This window comes from Gracilinanus agilis, chromosome 3 (assembly GCF_016433145.1).
Source record: "Gracilinanus agilis isolate LMUSP501 chromosome 3, AgileGrace, whole genome shotgun sequence".
Classification (NCBI taxonomy): domain Eukaryota; kingdom Metazoa; phylum Chordata; class Mammalia; order Didelphimorphia; family Didelphidae; genus Gracilinanus; species Gracilinanus agilis.
In genome coordinates, this window is record NC_058132.1 from 473,484,002 (window position 1) to 473,491,022 (window position 7,021).

Here is a 7,021-nt window from a genome sequence, read left to right on the forward strand (position 1 = left end):
TACTTCAAATCTAACAATGGGAAGGAAAAGCACAGTGGGGTACAAAGTTGAATATTATAATTCATATCAAGTAAAGTCAATAAACTTTTATTAAACACAGATTCCTAATACTATACTAAGTAGTGGGGATACTTTGAAGCTATTTTACATCTAAGGATACAGTGAGAAGTTGCCAAATATGTATTTTGTCCATCACAAGGAAGCCTCAACATTTTACTCTCGTGTCTATTTATATTCTCTTCTCTAGAGATTAGTAGCCAGAGGAATTATAATGTATGAGAGCTTGTGTTATTAGGTTTATCTTTTTTTGAATAATCCCTATCTTTTAAATAAGTACTTGTTCTCTCCTGGGATAGATTCTATAACACAAAAAGAAGTCAGTAGAATCCCTGAGTCATTTTATTGCCTTAAAAGAGCAACTGTATTAAATGTCTCAAAATCCTACATGTTAAAAACCAGGTAAAGATGACAATAATTGTAAAAGTTTTCCATGGAACACCTTGTGATATGTTAAATTAGAAATCAGCAAAAATACAAACTAATGCACACAATGGCATTTAAAATTATACATTACAAAATATTTGTTTCTTAAAATATATAATTAGCAGACAGAGGGGGGAAGGGGAGCACAGCGGCGGCTGGATCATTAATAATGGTGGCCGCGGAATTTCTGCTGCTGCCTAGGCTGGGGCGGCAAGATGGCAGGCGAGTTTGGGGTAAAGAGAAATGCAGCCCTCAGAGGCTGGCCTCGCTGCCCTTGTCTCACATCCAGGTGATCATGAAAAGCTTCCCCCAAGTGTCCAGCATCAATTAAGAGGCGCTGGTGCTCATGGCCAAGGCCATGGAACTCTGTTTAGTATCTTGCCACCTATTCCTATAAATATGGCAGCGAAAAGGGGAAGAAAGCACTTATTTACAGTGGTTTATCAAATACTGCAGAAGAGTTGGAAGCCTTTCGATTTCTTGCAGATATATTACCAAAGAAGATTTTAGCCCCCAAATGCCTGAAAATTCTTAAGAAAGAGAAAGGGGAAGAAAAAAAAGATGAGGAAGAGGAAGAAGGAGGATGAAGAAGAAGACGATGAGAGTGAAGATGAAGAAGCTGAATCTTAAAACATAAAAGTGATACTTTATAATTAAAACTAAATTGAGGGGGCAGCTGGGTAGCTCAGTGGATTGAGAGCTAGGCCTAGAGACAGGAGGTCCTAGGTTCAAATCCGGCCTCAGACACTTCCCAGCTGTGTGACCCTGGGCAAGTCACTTGACCCCCATTGCCTACCCTTACCAATCTTCCACCTATAAGTCAATACACAGAAGTTAAGGGTTTAAAAATTAAAAAACAAAACAAAGCAAAACAAAAAAAAACAACTAAATTGTGTTACCAACCTTTCTCAGGCCACCTTCTCTTAAAATACAGAGCTGTTCAATTTCATCCCCATGCAGAATTTTATATCCATGACCATTTCAGCCTGAGGAATGAATTAAACAAATGAAAATTTACTTCATCTGCATTACATTTGAAGGTATCACTAAGCTGCATATTTATTCTAATATCTTGATTGTCTTATTAAACACTGAACTTTTACAGCCTTAAGGGAAACAAACATGAAATGCTTATCTTATTAATTGATAAAGATTTAAGGTCTAAGTGATAGTAAATGTAAATTAATATGTGTATATTATGAAATTATTTTACTTGTGGACGATACTCATTTTCAGTTGAACATTTAGTTTATTTTTTGTTAAATATGTAGTATATGACATATTATATATTAATTTCTGTATAGCAAGAAATTTTTACAGTTTTAGATAAGAGTGCTTATTTTTTTTACTGTAAAGGATTTTTCCATTCAGTATTTTAAAAAAAGTGCATAATTTTTCCTCAAAAAAATGGTCCATAAATCAGAAAAAATATATAATTAAACAGACATCAGAGTGCAGTAGAGAAAGCATTAGACAGAGAATCAGAAGGAATCTGTGTTTGATGACAGGCTCTGATTCTTACTCACCAACTTTCTGAGCATAGCTGGTCTTGCCCATATATTTGTCCATATCTTGTCCAAAACATTTTATGAATTGAAACACAGTAAAAATATCTTTTATCATTAGTAGTAGTTTTACTATTATAAAGAAATATTTAAAAACTTTTAAAATGATTTGTGTTTTTAATTGAAATACAAGTTCATTTTAATTTAATTAATTTGTATTGGTACCTTTTGTTCTTATATAACTTTCATTTCTTAATATATGCCTCCCTGCTTTCCAACCCATAGAGTCATCACTTATTAACAAATAGACAAATAAATATGAAAGAAACAGTTCATAAAAACTTCTAACACATCTACTAAATCCATTAAATAGACAAAGAGAAAGTGGCTTCAAAAGATGAATGTACATTCAGTGTTCTACTGTCATAGTCTTATAACCTTATAGTAAAGGGAGTGTAATACAAGGTGGCTAACAGAATCCTTTTGCTTCTGTAATTTCTAACGGTCACAAAAAGTCAGTTAAACATCTTAGAATCTTCAGAAAGTCAGTTAGAACTTAAAGCTATAAATAGAAGTGAAGTTCCAACTGACGGGGCTTTTGCCTTCTGGCTTTCGCTGTGGCTGGAGGCTTTTGCTTTGGCCTTGGCCTGTGCTTATCTTGTCTTGGGGAGATTTAAACGTATCTCATTTCTCTGGACTCTTCCTGATCTCTCCATCCATATCCCTCCCCTTCCCTTGAATTTCCTGTGGGTCCTGAGTGGAAGGGAGGGCTTGGTGATTGAACATTGTGGGTTTTAGTTTCTTTAGATAAGTAGAGTATCCTCAAATATGGTACCCCTAGATTTAATAAGGACTTTGCTTAAAGGGCAGTCAAATCTCCTGACTGGGAGAGCAGGTTCTCTCAGTCTAAACCTCTCTGCGACCCATCCCCCACCATCACCCCTCTCCCTAGCAGCAGTTAGAAATCCTGAACCTCTTCCTTCTTACTAACCTGAGATAAATAAATCCCCTTGTTACCTACTCAAAGCCTTTGGTGAATCATTGTATTGAAGATTGAGGCAAGGGCTAAAGAAGGAAGGACTCATTTTCTTTTATTTCTTGAAAGAACTGGGGGAATCCATCTTGGCAGGAAGTACCTACCCAAGACTTCCTCCAGTCATCAGTTTGACTGGCAGGGAGGGGCCCTCTCAACTCCTCCCTCAAGAGACTTTAGAAACTAACAAAAGAAACCCTCCAGCCAAACCTAAACATTTCTGACTGGCCTTAATTTCCTCCCTGTTTCCTCTGTCTCAATCCTCTGGGAATAAACCTGTTTGAGCTGCCCTCTCCTACATACCTCATTTCCTTTATCTCCTATATACCTTCCCTTACCTTCTTTCTTCCTCCAATCACCTTATAATCACCTAATATCCCCTTTATCCTTCCTCACACCCAAATTACATTTCAGATCCACTCAGATTACCTTATTTACTTCTTTATAACAGGAGAATTTGGAATTTTCTCTTTTCCTCAAGGATGCACTTGGTCTTTATAATTAAAAAGCATACACCAGAGACTTTTAAAGAAAATGTATAAGCAATTCACCACAAGGAAGCCCTGAGGACTGACTACATCATCTTTTGCATTGTGTTTATACACACAAAAATGTCTTGGGCTGCTTTATTAAAAATACTATAAACCAAGTTATTGTTCACTCTAGTTATGACTTTTCCAGATAGACTTAGCTGCATAGTCACAGTCTGAAGACTGAAGTGTTTGACCAGAAGGGGAATATTCACTTCAGCTCTGCCTACAACATTCTACAATTTGCATGTTGTAAGAGCTCATCTTAACATGGAAATCAAAGCCATTTTTCACTGTCATTCTTTCCACACTCTGCTTTCACTCCCTACAAGCTTCTCACCTAATGTAGCACAAGCAAGCCATTCACTCAGTAATTATCTGAACAGCCCAAATCCCAGTGATTTATTGGCTTTATTCTAGTCTGGCTAAAATGTAAATCTGGATAATAGCTGTCATTTTCAGGTTCAGAGCTGGAAATGTAAGATACAGATTGATCTTTAACTGTCCATTTCCATAGCAAAGGGCATTATGTGGTGTTTCCTTTTATCATATACTAAATGTTCCTCCTGTAGTCTTAGTATCCATGAGATATAAATTGAATAATCTGTGGCTATATTGAGAAATTTCTTGTTTTTTTTTTTTAACCCTTGTACTTCGGTGTATTGTCTCATAGGTGGAAGAGTGGTAAGGGTGGGCAATGGGGGTCAAGTGACTTGCCCAGGGTCACACAGCTGGGAAGTGGCTGAGGCCGGGTTTGAACCTAGGACCTCCTGTCTCTAGGCCTGACTCTCACTCCACTGAGCTACCCAGCTGCCCCATTTCTTGTTTTTTAAAATGACTTTTTAATATATTATTTTTAAATTAATGTAATTATACATTTTCCCAGTTTTCTTTAATATATATAAAGAGAAAAAGTAGCTATGACTGATATTATTGCACTGAAAAAGGCAAATATGTGATTATTTCAATTATCATTTTAAAATATATGTTTAATAAATTAGATGAGACATATCCCTTGCTTTCTCTCATGAAGTCTTTGTTTAATTCCAATCAGTTTAATAATAATTAATAAGTCTTCCTATTGTGTTAGTATTTTATTTTCTAAGCTGAATCTGAAGTAACACCTATACACAATTGATGGCTTTACAAAACAATAACCATTTATAAAACCCCTACTATGTTACAGGGATTGTACTAAGGTCTGGTGAGACAAAAAGTGATAAAAACAGTTTGTGCTCTCTGACAATATGCAAACAAATACATGTAAAGTAAACTAAACAAAGGGCAAAAATAATTAACAGAGGGAAGGAACTAGATTTAAAAGGGTGCGGTTAAAGCTTCTAGTAATAGATTGGATTTTATTTGGGACTTAAGGAAGCCAGAGATGGTCAATAGTCAGAGCAAAAGAGGGAGAACATTCCAAGAATGAAACTCAACTGGAGAAAGCCTGAAGCTGAGAAATGGAATATTTTTTATGGGTCTTCCAGAAGGCTAGAGTCACTACATCACATGAGTAAGTATTTGGGAGTAAAATGCAAGATGACACAGAATGCCAAATGTAGTATTTCATATTTGATCTGGGAAGCGACAGGGAGCCACTGGACTTTATTGATTAGAAGGAGGGGTTGATAATCAGAATTGAACTTTAGGAAAATAATTTTATTTTTTGAATGGCAAAAATGGATTAGTGTTGGAAGAGAGTTGAGAAAAAGATACTCACCAACTGTTTGTAACAAAAGTCCAGGTATGAGATGATATGGGTGTGCTGATACAGAGTGATGACATTATCAGGGGATAAAAAATGAGAATATTCAAGACATGTTGTAAAGGTGAAATAAATAAGCCTCAACATATTCAATATGGAAGTAGTGAAAAATAATGAGTTCAAGAAGACTCCTAGATTGTGAGTCTGAGAGACTGGGAAGACAGTATTGACCTCTGTAGCAATAGTAAAGATAGGTAGAGAATATTTAAGGAATGAATAATTAATTATGTTTTAGACATATAGAGTTGAAGATATCTACTGGATATTCATTTCAAAATGTCAATTGCAGATGGAAATTGGAAATCAACGATATTTGGAGCAAGAAAGGCAAATTTCAGAATCAGTAACATAGAGAAAGTAATTAAACACAATGAAGTTGGTGAGATAACTAAGTGAAACAATGTATAGGGTACATAGAAAGCCTATTAGAGAATCTTGAGAATTTCTAATGATTATAGGGTATAATTTGGAAAGGAATTAAGGAGAAAGAGAAGAGAACTGAGAGGTAGGAGAACAGTATTCTGAACACCTAGAAAGAAGAGACTATGGAAGAGGATAGAAGGATCAGTTCTGTCAAAGGCTGCAGAAATGTGAAGAAAAATGAATATTCAAGAACTTCCAAACCAAGGAAATGATATTATAAGCTGCTAAAAAGAGATAATTCAGATATCATGGAGCCACAGTCAGGACTACACAGCACCTGGCTGCATCAATACTGAAGGACCAGAAGGCATGGAATTCTGGAAAGCAAGGGAACTGAGTCTACAACCAAGAATCAAATACCCAGCAAAAATTGACAATATTCTTGCAGAGGAAAGTATGATCATTTAATAAAATAGAAGATTTCCAAGCATTCCTGAAGAAAAGACGAGATTTAAACAGAAAATTTGATGCCTAAATACAGAATTCAAGCTAATTAAGTTAATTAAGAAAGAAAGAGAAGCTAATTAAGAAAGAAAAAAATTTAAGGGACCCAATAAGTTCAAATGATTTTTATTCCCATATAAAAAGATGATATTGGTAACTCTTAAAAATTGTTATTATCATCAAAGTAACTAGAAGAAGTATACCAAAGGTTACAGTGATAAATTATATAGAATGACTGATTTGTCCAAAAAATATAGAAAAAAAAAACTAGGGGTGAAAAAGAGAATACTAAAAGAAATGGAAAAAGAGATAAAATGGGGGAAAATGTATATTTTACAAAGAAGTACATGGGGGCAGGAGGGAGAATACCAACACAATGAAATGGAGGAAGAGGTTGGCAAAATGTAATAATTAAATCTTACACTCATTGGAATTGGCTCAGAGAGGGAAGAACAGTCAGAGAATTGCATCATGCCCTATAGAAAAATAAAGGGTTATAAATGTACTGTGGGGAGGGGAGGAATATAAGGGAGGGAGAGGTTGAGGGGTTGTTTCAAAGGCACTATAGTGAGAAGGAAATAATAAGAAGGGAGGGAGCGAGAAAGGGGAGTAATATTAGGGAGGGGAAAGGGGGGAGACTGACTAAAAGCAAAAAGTTGGAGAGTAGGGTAAGAGGGATAAGAGAAGAAGCAGAATCAAAGGAGAAAGTCAAAATGGAGGGGAATACACAGACAATAACCATAACTGTGAAGGTGAGTGAGATGAACTCACCCATAAAAAGGAATCAGATAGCAGAATGGATTAAAAACTATCATCCTACCATATGTTGTCTATAAGA

The 7,021-nt window shown here is 35.7% G+C and overlaps 1 pseudogene; it reads left to right on the forward strand.

Moving 5' to 3' along the window:
- Positions 1-652: 652 nt before the first annotated feature.
- Positions 653-1,113, forward strand: LOC123241718 (annotated as a pseudogene).
- Positions 1,114-7,021: the final 5,908 nt, after the last annotated feature.